This window comes from Mesoplodon densirostris, chromosome 3 (assembly GCF_025265405.1).
Source record: "Mesoplodon densirostris isolate mMesDen1 chromosome 3, mMesDen1 primary haplotype, whole genome shotgun sequence".
Lineage (NCBI taxonomy): Eukaryota > Metazoa > Chordata > Mammalia > Artiodactyla > Ziphiidae > Mesoplodon > Mesoplodon densirostris.
In genome coordinates this window covers 24,617,678-24,644,929 of record NC_082663.1, presented here as the reverse complement: position 1 = coordinate 24,644,929, position 27,252 = coordinate 24,617,678, and positions in this window count along the sequence as shown.

The following is a 27,252-nucleotide window of genomic DNA, read 5'->3' as shown; positions in this document are numbered from 1 at the left end:
CATTTTTCACAGAACTAGAACAAATAATCTTAATATTTATATGGAACCATAAAAGACCCAGAATTGTCAAAGTAATCCTGAGGAAAAAGAAAGCAGAAGGCATAACCCTCCCAGACTTCAGACAATACTACAAAACTATAGTAATCAAAACAGCACAGTCCTGGCACAGAAACAGACATATGCATCAATGCAACAGAATAGAGTCCAGAGATAAACCCATACACCTATGGACAATTAATCTTTGACAAAGAAGGCAAGAATATACAAAGGAGAAAAGACAGTCTCTTCAGCAAGTGGTGTGGGGAATGTCAGACAGCTGCATGTACATCAATGAAGCTAGAACACACCCTCACACCATACACAAAGATAAACCCAACATAGCTTAAAGACTTAAATATAAGACACGACACCATAAATCTCCTAGAAGAGATCACAGGCAAAACATTCTCTGAAATAAATCATACCAATGTTTCCTTAGGTCAGTCTCCCAAGGCAATAGAAATAAAATCATACATAAAGAAATGGAACCTAATCAAACTTACAAGCTTTTGTACAGTGAAGAAAACCATAAATGACATGAAAATACAATCTATGGACTGGGAGAAAATATTTGCAAATGATGTGACCAACAAGGGTTTAATTTCCAAAATGTTCAAACAGCTCCTACAATTGAGTAACAAAAAAACCCAAACAACCCAGTCGAAAAATGGGCAGACCTAAATAGACATTTCTCTAAAGAAGGCATACAGATGGCTTATAGGCACATGAAAAGATGTTCATCATTGCTAATTATTATAGAAATGCAAATCAAAACTACAATGAGGTACCACTTCACACCAATCAGAATGGCCATTATTAAATAGTTTACAAATAATAAATGCTGGAGAGGGTGTGGAGAAAAGGTAAACCTCCTAGAGTGTTCGTAGGAATGTAAATTGGTGCATCCACTATAGAGAACAGTATGGAGGTTCCTCAAAAAAGTAAAAATAGAGTTGCCACATGATCCAGAAATTCCACTCCTGGGCATATACCTAGACAAAAATATAGTTTGAAAAGATACATACACCCCTATGTTCATTGCAGCACTATTTATGATAGTCAAGACATGGAAACAAGCTAAATATCCATCAACAGATGAATGGATAAAGATGATGTGTTATATACTTACAAAGGAATATTACTAAGCCATTATAAAGAATGAAATAATGCCATTTGCAGCAACATGGATGGACCTAGAGATTATCATACTAAGCAAAGTCAGTCAGAAAAGGAAAGACAAATGCCATATCATATCACTTATATGTGGAATCTAAAATATGACACAAATGAACAAATCTACGAAACAAAAACAGACTCATAGATATAGACAACAGACTTGTGGTTGCCAAGGTGGGGGTAGGGGAGGGAAGGATTGGGAGTTTGGAATTAGCAGATGCAAATTATTATATACAGGATGGAGAAACAACAAGGTCCTATTGTATAGCACAGGAAACTATATTCAATATCCTGTGATAAAACATAATGGAAAAGAATATAAAAAAGGAAATATATATTTGTATAACTGAGTCACTTTGCTATACAGCAGAAATTAAACACAAATTGTAAATCAACTATACTTCAATAAAATTTTTTTAAAAAGTAGTTGTTCTATTCATAGTTGACTGATTTTTAGAACTCATGAATATGTTTTTAGAAACTCATGAATATGTTTTTAGTATTGCAAATGCTTTCTTTGCACCTATTGAGATGGCTTTGTGAGTTACTTTTCCTTTATTCTGTTAATGTGGTGAATCATGCTGCTTCTCAAATATTGAAGAAATATTGCATTCCTGGGTATACATTTAACTGAACAATGATACATTGCCACATATAATGCTGTTTTGTGGAGGATCTTTGTATTTGTCTTCAAATGTGTTATTAGTCTGTAATTTTCTTGCAACATCTTTGTCAGACTTGGGTGTCAGAGATATGCTGTCCTCAAAAATTGAGTTAAGTATTCTCTCATTTAGAATTAAATCTGTAAAGTCATTTTAATATACTCTTTGTAGGAAGGTTTATGGATAAAAATTAAATGTCTAATAGGTATAAGTTTAATCAGAAATTCTAGTTTTTTGAATCAGTTTTGGGACACTGTTTTTCTAAAGTTTTTGAAATTATTTCTCAAATTTTATAAATTCATACATTAAATATGTTATCTATTTTATTGATTTAATGTTGTTCAGAAATCCCCATTATTCTACTTTTAATGTCTGAAGGATCTGTTTTAATGTCTGAACATCTGTCTAATGATGTTCCCTCATTTATTCCTGCTATTAATAATTTGTGTGTGTCATCACTTGTTTACCTAGTAGTCTTGTAAAGAATTTACCAACTTTATTTCCCTCTCCAAATAACAACCATTTGCTTTTGTTTTCCCCCCAAATTTTTTTCCTTCTATTCTCTTTATGACTGCTTTTACCATTATTATTTCTTGCATTTACTATGGGGTAAATTGCTCTTTTAAAAACTTTCTTAATGTAGAAACATCTATCATTGCTTTTAAACATTTCCTTTTTCCAATATGGGGATTTTATAGTAAAAATTTTCATCTAAGCAATGCTTAATCTGGTCTCACAAATTCAGATATGCTGTATTTTCATTATTCAACTTGAAATGTTTTAAAATTTCTCTGGTGTTTTATTTTTTGATTCACTGTTTGTATATGTGTGTTGATTAGGTGAAAAATTCAATGATATACTAATATATTATCATTATTGATATGCAATTTAACTAAATAATAATCAGAGCATGGACTGTTATATTTCAATCATTTAAAGTTTAATGGAGTTATTGATTTGTTATTTGATTGATTTATTTTTTGGCCCAGCAGCTAGTCTATCTTGGTGAATATCAATCTGTAGAAAGAAAAACTGTACTCTTTAACAGTTGCTTATAGTGTTCCATGAATGTCAATTTGGCCAGTTTGGTTGACAGTTCTGCTCACATTGTCTATATTGTTACTGATATTCATTTATCAGTTTTATCAGTTACTGTAAGAAGTAATTTTAAAACTTTCAACCATCGTCTTGATCTGTTTTACCTCTTAATTCTGCCAATTTTGCTTTCAAAAATGTTGAAACACTTTTATTTGTCACATAAATATTTAGGGATTTTCATGTTAAAATTGAGAAAAAAGATGCATACATTGTTCTATAAAACGTTGCTTTATAAAGTGTGTAAAACACTTCAGATTTGTTGAATCTATTTGGCCTATGTCAGATTTCTAAACTAATAAAATTTGGAGATGTACATATTTTGAAAATTCTATAGTAAAAACATGTTCATATTCAGCTTTTTTCTTGCTTAATTAAGATTTTCTTGATAGTAGTAAACTGTTACTTACAATATTTTAATCAAGCAAAATGGTCTAGCCTTCATGGGTACTCTAAATTAATAGCAACAATCCTGCCTTGGAGAGTAATTTGCTGGGAGTAATCAGTTCCAACTCTTACCACTTTCTATGTGTATGGCCTCATTTATTTGTACTTAGATTCCTGATCTATAAATTTGGCTTGTTGAGGTAATTGAATGAGTTCATCCATGTAAATATATATGTTTTTAAATGGCAGCTACACATTAAGATCCCAAGTGTTGCCTAATGGAATGATCAGTAACTTTACAAATGTAATGATTAATATTGCATAAGTTTAATTCAAGTCATACAGATAAAGTTAGATAGAGGCAAGTATTTTTTAAAGATGGTATTAAGAAAAAACTTTCTGTATCAAATATGAAAATATAGCTGATATGTATTTTAAGAAAGTGAATATCCTTTGATAATATTAAGGCTAATATTTTCCATGACAAACAGTGGTATTCAATTAGATCTACATGCTATCAATAGAAAACACATCTAGTAATACTACCCACTTAAAGCAGCAGCAGGTGGAAGTTTTGAAAATACACCTTTATATTTTAGCAACAAGTTTCTCTTCTGGACACTATGGATATATAAGTATTTATAGGCTCTTAATTATTGATAATAGGTTTACAAATAGTATCTATATAATTTTATCTCCTTATTTACCCACCAATGTCAGTACCTATCTATTTATATCTACCTACATATATAAAGACAGAGATCAATATATCCATACATAAATATATAGAGAGAGAGATCAAGATATAGAGATTATCTATATAGATGTATAGAGAGATATCTGTATATCTGTATCTCTGGAGAGACATAGCTATCTATCAATTTGGGGTGGGAGAGACAGAGAGAAAATGTATTATCAGTTACTGAACTTTAATTTCTCAATATCTTGATTAGATGGGGAAAATAAAATTATTATATCTACTCTGTAGAATAAACACTATTCATCTGGTTGTGGTGACCCAACTTACAATCCAAAGGTCATGACAAATATAGTCTCTCTTGAACTTTGTGGAAAATCTCATCCTTGTGAGTAAGAGCAAGGAAAAGAAAATATGGCCTTTACTATATTCTTTGAAAGCATTATTTAATTCTGTTACTGGTCAATCTTTATTTCCAGTAATAATTATAAATAAGTCAAAATAAATAAAATTAGCTATCTTAAAGTTTTGAGAGTCATTTCCCTCTTTACCCAATTTATTTGTGACCATGCTAATAACCAAAAATAAAAAAAAGGAAAACGTAAACTAGAAAAAAGTTGAATTTGGAAGAGATTACAAAAACCTTTAAAACAAAAGAAGAAAATTAATGTTACATTTATTTAAGCATGCCCCATAAAGAAACTATGGAAAGAGCTTTAAGAAAACTGAATTTTGACACCTTAACTGTGTAGAAGATCATGTAGACTGAATTCAAGCTTCATGTAAGTAATATGACCGTAATAAGGAAAATATGTCCTATTGCAATTTGGTCTATAAATATTCTGTCCATATCATTGTAAGATTATTGACAAAATTCTTCTGGGAAACATATGGTTTACTGAGTTATAACAATGTTAATACCACCTGTGTCCCTAATTAGAATGTTTCAAATTAGTTAATCCTTAAATATCAAAGTCATGTTCATTACTTGTTACCAGGGCTAAGTTAATCACATAATAATGAGTAATATCAAGATGTCAAAATCACTAGAACTTCTGAGGCTAACTGCATATAAAAAGGATCAAATATACTTATCATGGTCCGCTAAAGCATGATTAAGTACGTTTCTATTTTTCCCCATAGTATATTGCCAGTTCCAGGCCCGATGCCTAGAACCCCTTGGGGACATAGCCAGCATTTAAAAATTAATGTATAGGGCTTCCCTGGTGGTGCAGTGGTTGAGAGTCCGCCTGCCGATGCAGGGGACACGGGTTCGTGCCCCGGTCCGGGAGGATCCCACATGCTGTGGAGCGGCTGGGCCCGTGAGCCATGGCTGCTGGGCCTGCGCGTCCGGAGCCTGTGCTCTGCAACGGGAGAGGCCACAGCAGTGAGAGGCCTGAGTACCGCAAAATAAAAAAAAAATAAAATAAAAAAATAATAATAAAATAAAATAAAAATTAATGTATAAATAAATGACTGAATGTAGTATGAGGTTTCACGTATAGAAGCAGTAAAGTTAGAGGATCAGTGAAGTGGACAGATGAAATTACAGAATATACTGATGAGATGATTCATATTTCAAAAACAAGAAGTGATTTTTTTTTTTTAACCCTGCTCCTAGGTTTTCTGTAATTTGGTTGGAAAAAGCAAATCCGATGAATCTAGTATACAGACTGAAAGCAATGAGTGACCCCTATGGAGCTGAATAATGCCTAGGTTTATTTCAGTTTAGTTATACTAGTATTTTCCAACCCTGCACATATGAGAATCACCTAGAGAGAAGTAGAAATGAAAACACCAATACCAGTGCTTCATCTCTAAACAATTTGGTTATTTATTTTGGGGTGTGTCTCATGCATGAGTATTTTTAGAAGCACCTCATCTCAGATCATTTTGAAGTATAGCTTGGGTGAGAAATAAAATTTAGCCAGTTGACGGAAATAAGAATTTCTAACCAGATGTGGGGAATAGTGTGAAAAAAAAATACAAACATGAAACTTTACAATATAAGTATTGCAGCATCATGGTGGTGGAGGAAAGTGGAGAGTTCCTAGAGATGAAGCTGAGAAAGAAGAGCACAGAGGAATTTATTTTAAATATTTAGAGGCTAGGTTTTTACTGTAGACATCAGAAAGGAATATAAGGATTTCCGTTAAAAGAATGACAGAGTTATTAGGCTGAACTTTCTCATAGATGTTGTGGCTGCATTTGGAAAGTTAGTACCTCACTTGGGATTTTTATGATACTATAAATAAGAGACAATATGACCTGAATTCAGAATAAGGATAAAGACAGTGAGAAATGAATAAAATTATATATGTATGTGTACATATTTTTATTAAGTTAAATTGGTAAATTCAACTTAATTTATTTGGAGAGACTAGTTTCTAATTTGAATGAATGAGCATATAATATTATAATTAACTGAGTATTCCTACTAATATTAATGGTAATTTACTGATGTCAAGTTTCAGAGGCTATAAATGTTCGAGCTTCAGACTTTATAAATCTGAAATGCAGGTTGTTAACAATTATCTTATTTACTTTTAAAAATTATCTCCTTTTGTCAGAGAAAGGGGGGATAATATATTGATGGAAGGACATGGAGATGCCAAGTGTATTAGTTTTCTATTGCTGCACAGCAAATTAACTTAAACAGTGGCTTAAACAAATCTATTACCTCACAGCTAACCCATGAACAACAGGGGTTTGAACGGAGCTGGTCCACTTATATGCTGATGTTTTTCAATAGTAAATAATGCAGTACTACACAATCCCTGGTTGATTAAATCTGCTAATACAGAACTGTAGCTAGGGAGGAATCACATATATGGAGGGTCCACACTAAGTTAAATGTGGATTTAATTTAGAGTGGACCCTCTTTGCACCTCACTAACTCCTGCATTGTTCAAGTGCATTGTTAAATGATTTAGAAGTCTAGGCCCAAGTGGCTGGATTGGGTCTTATATGTCCCCAAATTAAGGTGTACCCAGCTGGGCTCTTACCTGAAGGATCTGAGGAAGAATCAGATTACAAGCTCATTCCTCCTGCTGATTTAATTCTGTTTCTTGTGACTGTAGTACTTAGGCACCTGTCTCATTGCTATCGGCTGGGAGCTTCTCTATGCTCAGATGCTGCCTGTACTCCTTTTCATGTGTCATCCCCATATTCAAAGGCAGAAATATGTACCAAGTCCATTTTGTGTTTCAAATATCTTTAAGGTCTGCGGTTGCTACTGCATCTGACTTCCTTTTCTGCTACAAGCCAGAGAAAAGTCTCTGCTTTTATGGGCTCATGTTATTAGACCAGACCAACCTAGTTAATCTGTATTTTAAGATTGACTTTGGAATTTAATTATACCTGTAAAATCCCTTCACAGCAGTACCTAGATTAGCGTTTAACTGAATAACCAAGGGATAGGAATCTTGGAAGTGGTGGGTGCCATTTATCAAATTATGCCTATAAGATACAATTATATACACAAGTATACACAGAGTTAAGATTCATCAGCTTTTAGTCAGTGATATAAATTTTTGGAGTAAATAAATTTGTACAAGATGACTATTCAGATGGTCAAAGGAGATAGAATTGTGCCAGCCCAAGGAACACTAATTGCAGGTATAGCAACAGAGTTAGGAAAGAGTCTAAATAAAGACAGTTGATCAGGGAGGGCATGATTATCTTCACCCTGGAAGCTAAGGTGGAGAGCATTTTTTAAAGGTTAGATCAATTTCCTATGTCAAATGCTGAAAAAAGATTAAATAAGAATTCACAAGCAACTACTGGATTTGGTCATTAATTATTCCAGTGATAGTTGAGTAATAGAAATAATGAAATTCAGAAGCTGAACATCAGGAGGTCAAGAATATAGACTTGATAGGATTTGAAGTGGACTAATTTTTGAGAAACTTAAATAAGATGGGGAAGTCTTAAAGCAGTATTTAGATTCAATACTGAATCTAATTCCAAGTGAGGGCCTGATAACATACCTGACATGTCTCCTTTTTGAAATGAAAGGTTTCTTAAGAAGTCAAAAGAGGGCTTCCCTGGTGGCAGAGTGGTTGAGAGTCCGCCTGCCGATGCAGGGGACACTGGATCGTGCCCCGGTCCGGGAGGATCCCACATGCCGCGGAGCGGCTGGGCCCATGAGCCATGGCCGCTGGGTCTGCGTGTCCGGAGCCTGTGCTCCGAAACGGAAGAGGCCACAACAGTGAGAGGCCCACGTACCGCAAAAACAAAAACAACAACAACAACAACAAAAGAAGTCAAAAGAATCTGCCCATCTACCCACTCACCTATCCACTCATCCACTCCCTATCTACCCTTTAGTCATGCATGCGTCAAGCTCTAAGAAATAGAGATAGATTATTTTATTTCATTAAATATTTTAAAAATACAGTGAGTGGTACTGAATTATGAGAATTCTTCATAATTTATAATGGTAAATGATGGATCTAATCTAAATAAGATTTTAGTTAAACAGTTTTTTTATGCAGCTAGACTTTGTAAAATTAAAATGATACTTTCTGGAAGCACTAGGAAGGGAGTTGAAGGCGGCTATTTCTCACCAATGGTGTAAAGGGTACAGGAGAAAATTTATCTTTCATACTGTGCTTCCATGTCACTCTTTTAGAAAAATGTTTACATGCATTATTTCTATAAGTTAGAAAATAATCCACAAAGGGTAAAGTTGGGGGGGAAAGCATTAAATTATATACATTCCATTAAGTTGTCTTAATTTTGTTTGAAAGAGTATTTTACTATTTTCTTACATTATAATTAACAATATAATCATTATCTCTGTGGTAAATTTGAGTTATCTTGTTCTTGTCAGGTCATGGTTGCAACTGTCCTTTTATGTTATTACTGGGCATGAAGCACCATGAAACACCCTGGTAAAATCTTTGAATTTTCATATAATTCTCCCTTTCTAGTGCAAATAAGTAGTGGCAAATATATTTTTTCATGATAATAAGAGTGTATTTTCTCATAAGGATAGCAGCTCATCTACTGGTATGAGTACTTAAAATATGACCAGAAAGTAGGGGGTAGCTAGAAGGTTAGAGGTAACTATTTCCTACTAGAAACATCTACTATTGGGAATCAGAATCTCTAGTCCACCAGCACAGTAACAAGAATGGAAGTACAAATTTCCCATGTTACTCAATGGCGTGATGGTGGAATCAGCTACTCCTACTGTAGCCTTTAGTTCCTAAACTTTTTTTTTTTATAAAGGTATTGTGGTCACAGAACTGTGTGATGGCCAACAGTTAAAAGTTTATTCCTCATCTTGAGAACAGCAGTCAAACCTTTCAGGTTGTCTTCATAATACCTTGATTGTGTCTTAGGGTAATTCCAGTGTTCTATTAATCTGTCAGCTTCTAGGCAATAAAGTATACAAAAGGACCAGAGTATCCCATGGACATGTGTCATTGTCATATCTCATGCACCCTTAGTCTGAGGTAATATTATGCAGGATGTCATGATGTTAGTTGGATGCTTTCTGAGTCCTAAGTTGGAAGTACTGGCTAAGGCTCTCTCTGATGCTATCAGGTCCAATATACTGCAGTAGTGATATAGACAGTCTATATGCTTGTTTTCTTCAATAGCCTATCTGACTCTAGTTAGTGCTCTTTGGAACAACTTACTGATATACCCTGGACCTTTTTCATGCCTATCCCAAGTGTACCATTTCCATTTTATAATGGATTGGTACTATTTTTAATGAATCTCATGACTTGGGTCTGACTACATAGTTCATAATGGAACCTCTGGTCATATAATAATTTTCAGTCATATTATCAAGTCTTTAGTTTTTACTCGGGCCTTGTGGCAGGCTTAAAGCTGCATTACAGAGAGTAATTATCAATTGCAGATGGCATGATCTCACTCCAGAACCCTAGGTAGCTTTATTAAGGCTATGAGAGACTCTACACTACACTTTTATCTATCTTAGATACTTCCACTATGGACTATAGTGACTTAAGTAATCAAATGGTGAGGGTCATGTATACTGAGACATTAACATGCTGCATACCCCTCTTTTGTTCTGGTTCCATTTAAAACTGAGAAGTAACCAAATCACTTGCTGAATGGGTCCAATCTATATTCCAAAATTTGCTATGAGCTCTCTCCAAAACTTAGTACGCTCATTTAAGTGTTGTTCTTTGTTTGTAGAGGGTACAAAGCATAATATCTTTACCTTGGATGTTTCAGCATGCCCCAAATAAACCCTCTTCCCCAAATTACCAAAAATGATAGTCCTCTGAATCTTTGTAAGTTTTATTTCCCATCTTCTCATGTACACGTATTGTATGAGGACATTCAGACAATTTGTCACTTCTTGCTTAACAGGTCCAATTCATATCATATCATCAATAGAGTGGATTAATGTGTTCATCTGTGGGATGTCTACAATGAAGGTCCATTTGTACTATACAGAGTAAATATGTCCATGGGAGCACTATCATAAACCTAAACTACTGGTCATGTCAGATGAATGCAAAATACTCCTGCTTCTCCTTCTCAATAGAGGTTGGAAGGAATGTATTTGTAAATCAATAGCAACATGCCATGTGCTAGAAGTTGCACTGAATTTTTCTAGTTAATCACACTACCTGCAGCGGAAAGCAAATCTTGTGACTAAGGTTTGATTACCCTTATGGTAGTCAGAAAACTCCATGATTCATCTAAGAGCATTCCTTACATCTCTTAAGTGCTTACATTATTTATGAAGCTAGTTGATACCTTTCCACCAATATCATAAATCACACTGTTTATAAAGTCTTAGAAAGTGGAGTACTTCAGCAAGCCAGGGATTTCCAATACCTCATTTTACTATCAATAATGCAGTGTTTACTTTCATCTGGCCAGCAAGTGATATGATTTGATTTCCCCCAACCCCATCCTCAGAGTTTACTTCCTAAGACCTCTTCTGTTTCCAACTCACTTGATTTGGGTTCTCCTGCAAGCAGACCCGAGACAAGGATCTGAATATTGTTTCTTTAGAAAGTGATACAATAAAATATTGGTAGAGTAGCAGGAAATAACAATGGGAAGGGAAAAAATGGAGAAATAAAGTATGCATTGTCGAAACAGTTACCACTGTGTGCACTGAAAGGTCAGTTTCTCTGTGGTAGTCTAGGGACAATCAAATATATGCCTCAGTTCTCCCAACTAAGGAACAAGAATTATGTGGTATTTATCCAGCAAATTACTAATGTCATTGGATGAGGGTCACTTCTGGGGGATTTATGCTCTATCACTCTGGTTTGCCTTGAATTTGGACCACTGTACTTCTCAGCCCGGGGGAAAAAAAAAAAAACACCTTTAGAAAAGGATTACATGTATTTTTCAATAGGCTGCCTTCATCCTTAAAGCATGGACCCGATACCGACAGTTTGTACTACTACCAGAGAATCTAGAAATTTGTACCAGGATATCACACAGACTGATCAGGTTTAGGGTTTGCTAGCAATAAAATAATTGACTAATCTGTATCATAAAAGGAAATGAAGGCCAGAAAGAATTAGAAAATCGGGGGAAGAAGAGATCATGTGACTAGATGCTATGATGTAAATAAAAGGACAGGAGTAATGGGAGTAATACTACAAAAAGAAGGTTATTATCACCCTCCAAATCACACAGAAAAAGAGATACTTTGGGACTTCAAGTATATGTGACATCAGTATTATATAGCTCTACAAATAACATTAGAGAATTGATAGAAATACAGGCTTTGCCTCCACAACCCCAGTTACTTTTAATGGAACAATGTCAGCTATGAAACTCTATAAGACTGCTGGGGAAGCAGTATCCATCAGAGAGCACCAGGTTTATGCTTAGCAATCAGAGGCAGTTTTGTAAGGCAGAATTAATGAAGAACAGATTTTGGAGAAAGAACATTTTTATGTGATTACTTGTCTAGATTTATTTTTTTACATATTTATTTGCTTTATTTTAAATCAACATTCCAGAAAGCACGATTAAATCCAGGAGGGAAGTGGTCAGATACTGGATTAATAGCTGGTAACTCTGTCAGAGAATATGTGAAATCACCTAAGAGAGGGCTGAATGAATCAAAAGGCACATGGTTATTCTTTTAATGTAAACCCCTAGGCAAGAGGCAATGTTATAATTCCTCCTACAGCTGTTCCATCAAATATCTGTTATATTCCTACATATTGCCAGTGAAAGGGAACAAATGACCTACCCATCACTGTAAGCATTTGATGTGTAGGTCCATGACAAAAAGTATATAAAAACAGACTATATGAAATTGAAGAAATTGAATGTTAGGGTGACTTTAAAAAGTTCACAGACAAGCCATTGCACATGATATGGATGTAGCATAGTAAATAGCATTTACTTTTACAGATTTAGTGAAGGCACTGCATGCCATTAGGAAGGAAAATAGAAATAGAACCATAGACCCAGAAAAGCAGATTGGGCTAAAAGAATAGCTATTTGTTCAGTGCTATTGAGGAAGAGAGCTCCTAATAGGGAATCAACTATATAGGCAGTCTGAGGTCAGAATGCAAATGGTTTTGAAAATCTAAGTGGTTTAGAATTCACACTCTGTAGGAAATGAGGAGTCACTGATGGCTTTTAAATAGAGGGGTGGCATGGTTAGAAGTAAGAGTGATGTTTAGGCTTAAGAGAAAGGAGAGAGAAGATGCAATGAGAGCATGTAATCACAAAATTATTTAGCGGTAGAATAAAGAGAGGAGGACAGTCTGAATGAGATAGGGCAGAATATTTTGGAATAATGGTTTTGAACTTGTTATTTTCATTATGATTTTTTAAATTATGAAATAAAGTCCACAAGGGACATTATGAATGTTATCCCATCATAGTCTACATACCATCTCTGACCTATGAAGATGGAATGATGGATGGTGGGGGGTTGGTACAGTGTAACTGAAAATTTCTTTCCCTGAAATCCATCACTGTATTGTACATCTGAAACATCCCAACCTTGATCATCATCCCTGCACTGTTAGTTGTAATATTAAAAGGGATATTTTTAAATATTCATAAAGGGAATATATTAAATATATTTTATTCCCATGAATATGTTCTTCAGTCCAAAGCCTATTTCAATGAAGTTACCTCAAAAAGAGGGATAAGAAGACAATAACAAAAAGAGTAAGTGACTATCTGGAGTTAAACTACTAAAGGCAAACATTTTTTTGATTTAGAAAATGCTGTGTATAAGACTCTTTAATAAATGCTTTTCAAGGGTGACATCAGCATCAAGACAATGTGAGATGTTCCCTTTATCTTTTCCCTTCCATCTACAAATAGTAAAACAGCCATAACTCAAATGTGTCTTTGTCCAACATGCATGGGCAGCAGAGAATTCCACATATCTGTACACCTAAAATGTGGGTGGACTAGAAGACAGGAGGCAAAACCAGGGAAACAACAGATGCAGTGCCTGTAATCTTGGACCCCCATTTTCAGCAGCTGAACCTACAGCTCCAGAGAACCAGGAAGCATCAGGGGAGGGAGCATACACAACACTGGCCTCCTGGTTGCAGAAGTATTTGTGGTCACAGGGAACCAGATGGCAGTGGGACCTGCAATCTCATCCCTCTAGCCATGGAGGCACCTGCAAATCTAACCTCCCCCATCTGCAGTGGTGGTGCCCACAAACCTGACCACCCTGGTCAAAGCAGAGACACCCCTACCCTGGCTTTCCCTCCACATTCTCCCTTTTCTTGCAGTGGTGGAGCCTGTTACCCAGAAGACCCCAGATGGTGTGAAGGTGTCCACCATCCCGGTGCCCCAGGTGGCAACACCAGTAACACTAGCAGCAGCAAGACAATATGATTTCAGAGGTATAAGCAGTGACAAGTGTTCCAAACACCTCTGACAAAGACGGTAGATGGTGGAAAGTACCCATTCTGAAATATGGCCAGAGGCAGCTAAAGTAAGACAAACTTAATTTGTGCTATACCGCCACCTACTGAAAAACAAAAGAAAGACCTCTAATTACTAGCATGATAAATTCTTAGAATTAAAAAAGGGGGGGGTTTCCCTGGTGGCGCAGTGGTTGGGAGTCCGCCTGCCGATGCAGGGGTCACGGATTCATGCCCCGGTCTGGCAAGATCCCACATGCCACAGAGCAGCTGGGCCCGTGAGCCATGGCTGCTGAGCCTGCACGTCCAGAGCCTGTGCTCCGCAACGGAAGAGGCCACAACAGTGAGAGGCCCGCGTACCACACACAAAAAAAGTTTTACCCTAAGAAGAAAGGTGATTGCTACTTCAAATGTGCCAGCAGAGGAACAACTCATCAAGCATGAAGAGCCACAATAACATGGTATCACAAAAGGAAAATGACGATTCTCCGGAAACCAAACAAAGTCATGGAATATGATGATCTAACTAACCAAGAGTTCAAAATAGCTGTCATATGGAAACTCAAAGAGCTACAAGAAAACTTAGAAAGGCATTTCAATGAGCTCAGGAATAAAATTAATGACCAGAAGAAATACTTTACTAAAGATATTGAAACTCTAAAAATAACCAAATAAATTCTGGAGCTGGAGAACTCAATGAGATGGAAGAATGTATTAAAAAGCACTGGAAATGAAGCAGACCGTATAAAAGAGAAAATTAGTGAGCTCTATGAAAACTATCCCACTCTGTTAGAAAGAGCAATATTAGAATAATGGATAACCAGATGGAAAAGAGAGGGAGAAAATAACAGTATATTTAAAGAAATAGTTTGATAGTTTGATAATTTGATAAAACTATAAAGGAAGAGGAAAAACATGGGACTTGTTATGGCAAATGAAGATGAAATAGTCATTTTATGCTGATACCATCTTGTCTATGAGAGGTTTTATATGAATCTCATGGTAACCACAAAACATAAATCTAGAGAAGAGACATGAAACGTAAGAGGAAACTGAGAAAAATCATAGAAAACCATCAAACTAAATGACAGACAAACACAAGGAAAAATGGACAATGTAGATATAGAGCAACCAGAAGATAAAATGAAGTACTACGACCTCACCTATCAATAATCACCCGAAATGTAAATGGATTGAATTAGCCAATCAAAAGACACAGAGTTACTGGCTGGATTAAAAAAACAAGACCCAACTATATGTTGCTTCCAGGAGACTCATACCAGCTCTAAAGAAAAACATAGGCTCACATTTAATGGATGAAAGATAGCACTCCAAGCAAATGGCAGTCAAAATAAAGTGAGTGTAGCCATAGTCATTAGACAAAATAGACTTCAAGCCAAACCAGGTAACAAGAGACAAAGATGAACATTATATAACAATAAAGGAGACAATTCATCAAGAAGATATAACAGTTAATATATATGCACCAAACATAAAAGCACCAAAATATATAAAGCAATTATTAACAGAAATAAAGGGAGAAATTGACAGTGACACAATAATTGTAGGGGACATTTTGCAACACACTTACATCAATGGATGGATCATCCAGATGGAAAGTCCACAGAAAACAGTGGCCTTAAATGAAAGATTAGATCAGATAGTTTAAGAGATTTATACAGAAAATTTCATCCAAATGCAATAGAATACACATTCTTCTCAAGTGCACATGGAACATTATCAAGGATAGATCATATGCTGGAACACAAAACATAGAAGACAAATTATATAAAGCATGTTTTCATATCATAATGAAATGAAACTAAAATTCACCTACAGGAAGAAAACTGGAAAAGTCACAAATAGGTGGAGACTGAACAACTATTGAGTTAAGAAAAAAATCAAAGGAGAAATAAAAAATACCTGAAGACAAATGAAAATATGACATCAAAATCTATAGGATGCATCAAAAGCAGTACTAAGATGGAAGTTTATTGTAATAAAGACCAACCTCAAGAAATAAGAAGTATCTCAAACAATCTTACCTTACACCTAAAGGAACTAGAAAGAGAAGAACAAATAAAGCCCAAAGTCAGTAGAAGGAAGGAAATAATAAAGATCAGAGTGCAATTAGAGATGACAAACACACACACACACACACACACACACACACACATTGCAGGCCAATATCTTGTATGACATTAGTATAAACATCCTCAATAAAGTATAGGAAAACAGAATTCAGCAATACATTAAAAGGATCATACACCATGATCAAATGGGATTCATCCCAGGGATGCAAGGATAGTTCAACATCTGCAAAGTCAATCACATTAACAAAATTAAGGATAAAAACAGTATCACTTCAACCGATGCAGAAAAAGCATTTGACCAGATTCAAATGCCCATTTATGATACTCAATAAAATGGGTATAAAAAGAACTTAACATAATAAAGGTCATATATTAAAAACACACAGCCAACATCACACTTAGTGCAAAACTGAAAGCTATCCATCCAAGATCAGGAAAAAGACAAGAATGCCCACTCTTGCCACTTTTATTAAACATAGTATTGGAAGTCTTAACCAGAGCAATTAGGCAAGAAAAATAAAGGGCATTTAAATCAGAAAGTTGAACTGTCACTATTTGCAAGAGACATGATTTTATATATAGAAAACTTTAAAGACTCCACCAAAAATACTATCAGAAATAATAAACAAATACAGTAAAGTTTCAGGGTAATGAAACCAATATACTAATACCTGGCTTCATTTCTATACACTAATAAACCAGCAGAAGGAATTTAACAATCCCATTTACAACTGTAACAAAAAGAATACCTTGGAGTAAATATAACCAAGGAGGTAAAAGACCTGTACACAGAAAACTATAAGACATTGCTGAAAGAAACTGAAGATGACACAAAGAAATGTAAAGATATATCGTGCTCATGGATTAGAAGAATATTGTTAAAATGTTCATATTACCTAAAGCAATATATAGATTCAATGCAATGCCTATCAAATTTCAAAGACAATTTTCACAGAACCAGAATAAAAAAGCTTAAAATTTATATGGAACCACAAGAGAACCCAAAGAGTCAAAGCAATCCTGAGGGAAAAAAAGCCAGAGGTATAACACACCCTGATTTCAAATTATATTACAGTGTTATACTAATCAAAAGAGCATGGTATTGGCAGACACATAGATCAATGAAACAGAATTGAGGGCCCAGAAATAAACCTAGATATATATATGAACAATTTATAACAAAGGAGCAAAGTACACACAAGGAGAAATGATAGTCTCTTTAATAAATGATTGGGAAAGCTGGACAGCCATGTTCAAAAGAATGGAACTGGACCACTATCCCATACTACACAAAAAATTTAACTCAAGGTGAATTAAAGACTTGAATGTAAGACCTGTAACCATAAAGCTCCTAGAAGAAAACATAGGCAGTACACTCTGACATTGATCTAGCAATATCATTCTGGGTATGTCTTCTCTGGCAAGGAAAACAAAAGCAAAAATAAATAAATGAGACTACGAACTGAAAAGCTTGTGCACAGCAAAGAAAACCATCAACAAAATGAATCGACAACCTAATTAAAAGATATTTGGGAAAAGATATTTGCAATTCATATCTGAAAGGGACTTGATAGCCTAAATATATAAATAACACATACCAAAAACATTTTTTTAATGGGTAGAGAAACTGAATAGATGTTTTTCCAAGGAAGACATACAAGTGACCAACCCTACAGATGGCTGGACATCAAATTTTTAGGGAAACTCAAATCAAAACCACAATGAAATACCACCTTACCCCCTTTAGAATGACTATTATCAAAAAGGCCAGAAATAACAAGTGCTGGAGAAGATGTGGAGAAAAGTTAATCTTCATACACTGCTGGTGGGAATGTAAACCGGTGCAGCCGCTATAGAAAACACTGTGGAGTTTCCTCACAAAATTAAGAATAGAGCTCTTTCACTTCTGGATATTTATCCAAAGAATACAAGAATGCAAATTCAAAAAAAATATGCACTCTTATGTTCATTGCAGCACTATTTACAATAGCCAAGATGTGAAAACAACCTAAGTGGGTGACAGATGAATGGATAAAATAGATGTGGTATATATACATAATGTAACACTACTCAGCCATAAAAAAGATGAAATCTTGCCATTTTTGACAACATGGATGGGCCTCAGGTTAAATGAAGTAAGTCAGATGAAGAAAGATAAATACCACACGATTTCACACATAGGTGAAATTTGTTCTTAAAAAAAAAAAAGATGAACAAACCAAAACAAAAACAGGTACCAAGAACAAAGTAGTGGTTACCAGAGGAAAAGGTGGTAGGGGGAAGGTGAAATGGGTAAAGGGGGTCAACTGTATGGGAAGGGATGGAAACTAAATCATTGGTGGTGAGCACATTGTAATTTATACAGAGGTCAAAATATAATATCATACACATGAAACATATAATGTTATAAACCAAAAAAATCTGAAAACAAAAATAAACTAATGCTTTTCACCATGTTAGACTGTGGTCATTGTGCTTTTGCGTGTTTAGGCTCATGGTTATTTAAGTCAATTAGTCAGTCAACTCATGGACTATGCCATGAGTATGCAGTAAGCTATTTTATCTGAGAATGATTATTCATGCATTTATCATAACAGTAATTGTACATGCTATTTCAATATCTTAATGATTCTAATTTATGTATCCTGTAATATACTATATTACCTATATATACTATATAATATACTATATTATATAGTATACTATTATACCACTATATATACTATACTAATTGCTTTGATTTGTGATTAGATACTATGATAATCCTGCTTTTTGAAAATTGGGTCTGTTGGCATAGTATAATATAAAAAAAATTTTTATTCATGTTTTTCCCCAGAAACTAAAGTTTATGACCAAGACCAAAAACAAACTGCAAATGAAATATAATACATATTTTCAATAAATATAACTTGTACTTTGTAATATAACCATAGAAGTTATACCAATTCAGCAGCCTATGTGTCTAATAAAATAACTATTTATCATTATCACTGTCTTTTGAAACATCGTATGTATGCCAGTAAACATTGTCAACTCTTTCATCAACGCAAAAGGTTACATAACTGTAGCTTTAAACAGAATTTATGCAAGGAAACTATGAAAATCCTCTGATCCAACTCCTGGTTGATTTGTCCTCCGTACAAGATGCAGTCCCAATATCCTGGTTTTATTCACACATTCATTTTCTTTTAGTTCCTCTCACACTCTTCCCATCCATAACCTCTCTCAAGATAAAGATATTGCAAACATGGAAGAGTGAACACTAGTTATTAAATTTTCATCTACTAAGCAGGATAAGGATATACAGAAGGGTACATTTTTAAGTGAGGTGATAAAGGGAAGATCTCTCTGAAGAGGTAAGGTTAAGAGACATGTAACTAAGGAGGAATACTATTGGAGTGTCCTAGAGTAGACTATTTTCAGCAGTCTGAAGAACAAATGCAAAGACTCTAATGACAGGGCATGCCTTGTCTGTTTACGGAGCTGCAAGATGGCTGGTGAGTCTGGAAAAAAGTAACCTTGTGGGAGAGTTAAAGGATAAGAAGCTAGATTATGTAGGGTGCAGTAGTCAATAGGAAGGACTTTTTATTCCCTGTGTGCTGGGAGTTTGGGAGGCAGGACTAAGGAGGAGAATAACATGATCTAATTGGCATTTGAAAAGATGCATTCCAGTTGTTTTGTGAAAAATTGATTGACTGTAAAGAACTGAAGTGGGAGCATGGAGATCAATTAAAAGGTTATTGCTCAAGCCTGCATGAGATGCTTTGGGTGGCTAAGTTGGTAGGATATGACATGTGGAGAAAGAATTAGATTTAAGATTTATTGTAAAATTTAATGAAACAAGATTTGCTAATAGGCTATGCTAAGACATGAGAAAAAGATGACAAGAATAACTCCAAGTTTTGAGGTGTGAGCAGCTTGAAAAATGACAGTGCCATTTACTGAGTTAGGAAACACTGGGAAAGTACATACAGGTTAAGTTCATGATGTCTCTTCAACATCCAAGACAGTTAGATGTATGATTCTGGAGTGCAGAGAGGAGACTTCCACAATAGATGTTTGAGGGATAGCAACATATCTGGGGTAGACTGAGGAGATATTGCAACAAGGGTCTTAAACGGAGAAAGGAGAGAACAGAAAGGAGGTGAGGACTGAAGTCTGGGAGATGCTAAACTTAACAGGTGGGGGGTGTCTTAAAGATGGGAGGGGCTTATCAGGGAAGGATGAGAATAAAATCTCAGTGAGATATGAGAAAAATCAAGAGCATTTTGTATCCCAGTGTTTCAATATTCATTTCACCCTTACAGCCACTCTTGATGAGAGAATAGATAGCTATTTTATTTTTACCTATTGGGTAAAAACTTGAGATTCAGAAAGGTTGGACATATCCATTATTATAAAGTTAGTAAATAGTAAAAACATGCTTAGAACAACGTGTCTTCTGAGGCCTAGACCAAAAACCTCAACTGAAAAGAAAAATGTCTTAAAATAAAATTTAAAATCTTATGAGTAGGTTTTTTTTTAAACAGAGAAAATTATTTTATCAGCAGGCCTCAGTAAAAGTTTAAATTTATAGCCTTTGAAGAAAGTACTTAAATTTTATCGATGACAGATGCCTTTCCCAGAAGGGAGAAGGAAGCCTATAGTTCATCTTTTTATTCCAGGGCCAGTGTGTTTGAAACATTCCAGTATAAAAAGTGGCTGTCCTATAATATAAACTAGCATAATTAATAGAGTAGACAAAAGCAGGATTACTTCTTCCATAGAGGAAATTCCACAGGGGCCTAGAAGATAGAATAGTAATGTTAAATATTTCTTAAAGTATGTGTAGGTCAGTAGATTTCCCAACATATATATCCAGGTTTGATAAAGATCAAAAGGAGAATTTAACTACCAAACAAAATCAACTAAAAAGAGAGTAAAATTAAGTAACATTTTTTCTTGCTATCATTAGTCTCTTCTAAAATATCAAAATATGAAAAATAGAGTTCTCTTTTATTATGGTTTTGAATTATATTTAAAATTTAATCAGATACTTAATTCTTTAATATGAAAAATGGGACAATTAGAAATATAATAGTTCACTACCACTTATCTCATCTGCAAATCTGTTAGTGTTGTTTCATATTTTGTATTATTATCCTTATAATGCTTATATTTTTAAAATATAACTTTGATTTTTCTATAATTAAATGAATATGGTATTTACACCACTGTTTCAAAGTTTATGCATTCCTGACTTTATCTTAGATTGTCTGCATTTTGCTAAGGAGAACAAAAAATGCTGCTGTACTTTGTTTCTGCAGTTTTAGAATTTCTAAACATTGTGTCAGTATTTGAACAAAAATGATTTGTTTTTCATAGGCAACACATTTATTCTTTCAACAGCTGTAGAACTGGGTTCATTTTCTCTGTGCATTGAATGGTATATATGAGAAGACCAAATCTAAGTGTGAGATTTTTTTTTCTCCAGCTGGAATGTCTCTACAATTTCTTTTTCTTTGAAGGTCAAAAATTTAGCTCTAGGGCTTCCCTGGTGGCACAGTGGTTGAGGGTCCGCCTGCCGATGCAGGGGACGTGGGTTTGTGCCCCAGTCCTGGAGGGTCCTGCGTGCCGCGGAGTGGCTGGGCCCGTGAGCCATGGCCACTGGGCCTGTGCCTCCGGAGCCTGTGCTCTGCAGCGAGAGAGGCCACAGCGGTGAGTGGCCCATGTACCACAAAAAAGTCAAAAAACAAAAAACAACAACAACAAAAAATTAGCTCTATATGTCTTAGAGTTTTTAGACCTCAATTAATTTTTTGTTATAGAAATTGCCATTTCCCACTGTAAATGAAAATGCTTCCTCATTAGAGGCAAATACTTCTAGCAGCTTAGGATTTAATCCTTCCTGGTTCCTATTATTTCTACAATTTGTCAGTACCCCAAATCTTTATATTGTATTGGTATTTTCTGTCTTTGTAGCTCTCTTATTTAAATCGTTATTTTGTTCTGAATTCTTTGTAATTTTTATTAAGATGTCCTGGGTACCACTTCTGGAAATGTGTTGCAAGTACATAGTTCAGAGTGAATTAGGTTACAGCATGCCCTTCTAAAATTAGATATTAAGAAGTCAGTAGGGTCATCACTGGACAAAGTGTACACCAGTGGTCAATCAATAAGTATCATGTTAAGCTTCAAAGTTAGTGAGCAAAGAAAAAACAGGGTTTTCTTTCCTGGTTATTGTTGCACTATTTCCAAGAATAACTAATTTACATATCTAACATGCATATGGAAAAATAACAATTGTGATTTTCTACAATATTCCCAATTTTGGAAAGCAAAGAATTATAATTCTCTTTTGCTGTCTTACAACAGTATGAGTTTAAGTTATGTATGTGTGCTAGCATGTGTGTGTGAACACTTATCTATGCATACTCAGTGAAAATGGGATATGGACAGTGGAACCTTGGGGAAAAAAGAAGTAAATTAAATTAATTCCAGAACCATTGGCTCCAGATCCCTAAATTGAATGAGTAAGCAGAGCAAGTTCCTAACACAGGCGAAATTCTCACAGATACAGCTTCTACTAAAGTGTAAAAAAACTAGAATATAATATAAAATCATAGTTTTTTATTGCCTTTTCTCTATAAATTTATTGGTTCCTTTAGGATCATTTTGTGTGTGTGTTTGTATGTGTTCATTCTTCCTTTGTTCTGGTAATCCTAAATATTTCTTCATCAGATTAGTCAATTATAATCGATAGCATCTCTTTTTTTTTTTTTATTTTGGCTATAATAGAACTCTACCCTGGATGAGTGAGAAGGAGTATAAGCTTGAAGCCTTCCTCATAACGTTCACAGACAGACTGCCCACACATCAGATTACAGATGAAGAAAAAATCCTATAACCCTCTCTCACAGAACCTCAAGCTCCTAACATTTAGGTTGATCATGTTCATGAGAAGGTATTTTTACAGATTCAACCATTATTGCTAGTATAGTTACCAGATACTATTGCTTTATGTAAAGGAGTTATGGAATTGATGAGACTGAACCTTACAACATATCTATAGGAAGTTCATTTATTCTCTTAATGCTATGGTGAATGAAACTATTTTAATTTTCTTTTCAGGTTGTTTATTGCTAGCATGTAGAAACAATTTTGTATTGATTTTCACCATGAAACATTCTTCAAATTGTTTCAGTTCTTAGTTTTGTTGTGAATTCCTTTGGATTTCCTACATCAAGAATCATGCAGTTTGAAAATAAAGACAGGATTACTTATTTTCTAAAGCAGGTAACATTAATTTCTTTCTTAATTTCTCTCTTTTTGATTTCCTTCCTTACTTCATTTGATCAAATTTCTAGGACACTGTAGAGTAGAAGTAGTGAAAAGTCTTCAAGAAAAAAGCATTCAAGTTTTTACCATTAAGTTTCATGTACACTGTATGTTTATGGTAGGTTTTTTTCTTTATTGGGTTTAGGGAGTTGATTTCTAGTCTTCATTTGGTGAGAATGTTTATCATTAATGGATGTGGATTTTGTCAATTTCTTTTGTTGCATCTATTGAAATGATCATGTGGTTTTCATGTTTATCCTATTAATGTGAAGTATTGCATTAATTTTCAGATGTTAATTTGCATTCCTGGACTAAACTGTTTCATCATGCTGTTTAACATTTTATATATTGCTGAATCATTTGTGCTTACTTTGAGAATACTTGTGTCCATGCTCATGAGATACTGATCAATATTTTGTGTAATATCTTTGTCTAGTTTTTGGTATCAGATTAATACTGGCTTTGAGAAATGAATTGGAAAACATTTTCCTCCTCTATTTTCTGAAGAATCTGTGAAGGATTCTGTTTGTGTTTTTGGTAGAACTCAACAGAAAGACCATCTGCTTTCAGCCTTTTGTAAAAAAAAAAAAATTATATATATATATATATATATATATATATATATATACAAAAACAAAAAAATTGATTCTTTTTACTTTTAATAGGTCTATTTAAGTTTTCATCAGTTTTGTAATTTTCATTGTTCTATATTTCTTTCATCTAATTTCTTTCATCTAATTTTTTGACAAAATGTTATTGACAAAAATCCTCCAATTTATGTAACGTTAGTACTGATGCCCCCCACCCCTCAATTCCTGATTTTGGCATTTGTTTCATTTGCCTTATTTACTTGGTAAGCAGAGAATTTGTTGAATCTCTCACTACTTCATTATATAAATCAGCTTAACTATGTAACATTTTAAAAGTTTTATGATAAGATTCAATGAAGGAATGTAGGGCAGATGGCCATCTCAATGCTGGTAGTACATAGAGTAGGTGTAAATCTTAACCAGATGGGTATATAGTATGAGGAGAAGTAAAGACCAGAGAAGAGGTCTCTAAAGTAGATTGAGAAAATACATATAACCTTAGCTATTGTATTTATTTAAAACAAAGCAATTTTTTCCCAAAGTTCATTCCCACAGCTGGTGGGGGAAAATAGACTTAAAGTTAATTCACTATCATCCAACTAAAATAACACAGTATATTTATAAATAAATACCACTTTAATCAATTTAAAATCTAATCTGTCTCTATAAAAAGACTGTTCATCTCTTTCCTATGGTGTTCAGGTCATTTTTTTATGCCAAGGATACAAGGATAAAATTACATATTCTCATTACAATGGTCCTGGGTTCCTCTTACATATATTGCCTCTTTATGCTATCTTTTAATTGAAAAATCTTTTGAGATATTAACTTTAGACATCAGCCCCTGTATCCAATACACTGACTTCTGAAGTATCCAGAGTTGATGCACCTCATGGAAAGTTATCTTAGTCATTAAAAAAGAAACCACTAGGATCTGAACTTTATCTGACCTTAGATTCCATTAGCACTACTAATAATTTGAGTCTCTACTCTGGCCCTTGGCTTAGGCTTTCACTTGCCATTTATACTAGTAGAGTATGTTACTCTTTCTCACATTTGTGCAACCAGGTTAGCTGACCTCCAATCCAGATACCTGCTACAACATACACTGGGTTTATGCAATTTTTCTGAATTCTTTCTAAACCATATAACAAAGAGTGAGTTTCATCACTTCTATTCAACATAGTATTAAGAAGTGTTAGGCAGTGAAACTAGGCAAGTAAAAGGCATCCAAATTTGAAAGGAAGAAGTAAAACTCACTATTTGCAGATGATATTATATATAGAAAACTCTAAAGACTCCATCAAAAGACTCATAACTAATAAAAAAATTCAGTAAAGACAGGTGGTAGCCAAAATGGTGGAGAAAGACCCTGAACTCATCTCGTCCCAGAGACACATCAAAATTACAACTACTTACAAAGCAATTATCTATGATAATAACCTGGAAGACTAACAGAAAAGACTTTCCACAACTAGACATGAAGAAGGAACCACAGTGATATGGGTAAGGGGCAGAGACACAATATAGTCAGGTCCTACAACCCCAGGGTAAGCAACCCACAGAGAGGAGGAATATCACAATTGTAGAGGTCCTCCTCAAAGAGTGAGGTGTCTGAGTTCCACATCAGGCTCACCAGCCTGAGTGCTCTGTTCTGGGAAGATGTGCTCTCAGAAAGTCTGGCTTTGAAAACCAGTGGAGCTTATGTTTGGGAGAGCAGGCAGGCAATAGGAAACAGAGACTCTGCTTTTAAAGGATATGCACAAAATCTCATACACTCTGTGTCCTGGCAGAGATGGAGTAGTGTAAAATGAGCCTAGGTTAGATTCAGTTGATCTTGGAGAGCCTCCTGGAGAGGCAGGAGGCAACTGAGAATCCCTCTGGGAACAGAGATGCTAGTGGGAGCCATTTTGAGAAACTCATTCTACTGCTATAACAGTGGTTCTGGTAAGTGTCATTCTGGAATCCTCCCTCTACTTTCTTAGCTCTGGAGGCTCATTCATCACCAGTGTTGTTATCAGCCCTAAACCTCCTGAGCCATGCAGAGAGCCACACAAGGACCTGACATCAGCAGGCTGGCACCAGCCTTGAGCCACCTGGGCTGTGTAGCCAGCTAAACAGGGATCTGACTCTGCCCTCCAGTGGGCCAGCAGCCACCCCAGGACTCCCTGTGATGTACAGCCAGCCATGTGAGAAGCCTACCCTGCACACCCAGAGGGCTCTCTGCCACCACACAAAGAACAGACTTACAGTCATCTGGGCTCGGAACCAGTTCTGCCTACCAGTTCACCCACAGTAGTCAGTCCACCACAACAGAGGGGTGCACAAGCCCACATATGGGGCATTCCTAGAGCAAACAGCTCTGGTGACCAGAGGGGAGTGTGCTGCCAGGCCCTTTGGACATCTCCTACATAAGGCCAATTCTCCAAGATTGGGAAATGTAACCAATCTACTTAACATATACAAATAAATACAGAAAATTAGGCAAAATAAGGAAACAATGTTCCAAATTAAGGAAAAGATAAAACTTCAGGTAAAGAATTAAGTGGAGGAAAGCAATCTATCTGATAAAGAGTTCAAGGTAATCATCACAAAGATGCTTACTGAACTCAGAAGAAGAATGGATGAAAATGGTGAGAATTTTTAACAGAGTTAGAAAATATAAAGAACTGCCAAACAGAGTTGAAGAACTGAAATAAAAAATACACTAAGAGGAATCAGTAGTAGATTAGATGATACAGAGAAACTGGTTAGTGATCTAGAAGACACAAGCTGTTCACTCAGCTTGTTCACTCAAGCAGAACAGAAAAGAATTTTAAAAAATGAGGATAGTTTCAGAGACATCTGGGACAACATCAAGCCTAATAGCATTTGTATTATAGGAGGAAAGAGACGAGAGAGAGAAAGGGGCAGAGAAATTATTTGAAGAAATAATAGCTGAAAAATTCCCAAACCTGAAGAAAAAGACATCCAAGTCCAAGAAGCAGAGAGTCCCAAAAAACACGAACCCAAATTAGGCCACACCAAGACACATTGTAAGTAAAATGTCAAAAATTAGAATCTTAAAAGCAAGAGTAAAATAATGAGTTACATATAAGGGAACTCCCATAAGGCTACTAGCTGACTTTTCAGCAGAAACTTTGCAGGTCAGAAAGGGGTGGCACAATATTTTCAAAGTGATGAAAGGGAAAATCCTACAACCAAGAATATTCTACCCACCAAGGTTATCATTCAGATTTGAAGTAGAGATAAACAGTTTTATGGATAAGCAAAAGCTAAAAGAGTTTAGCACTACTAAAATGGCCTTATAAGAAATGATAAAAGGATTTCTCT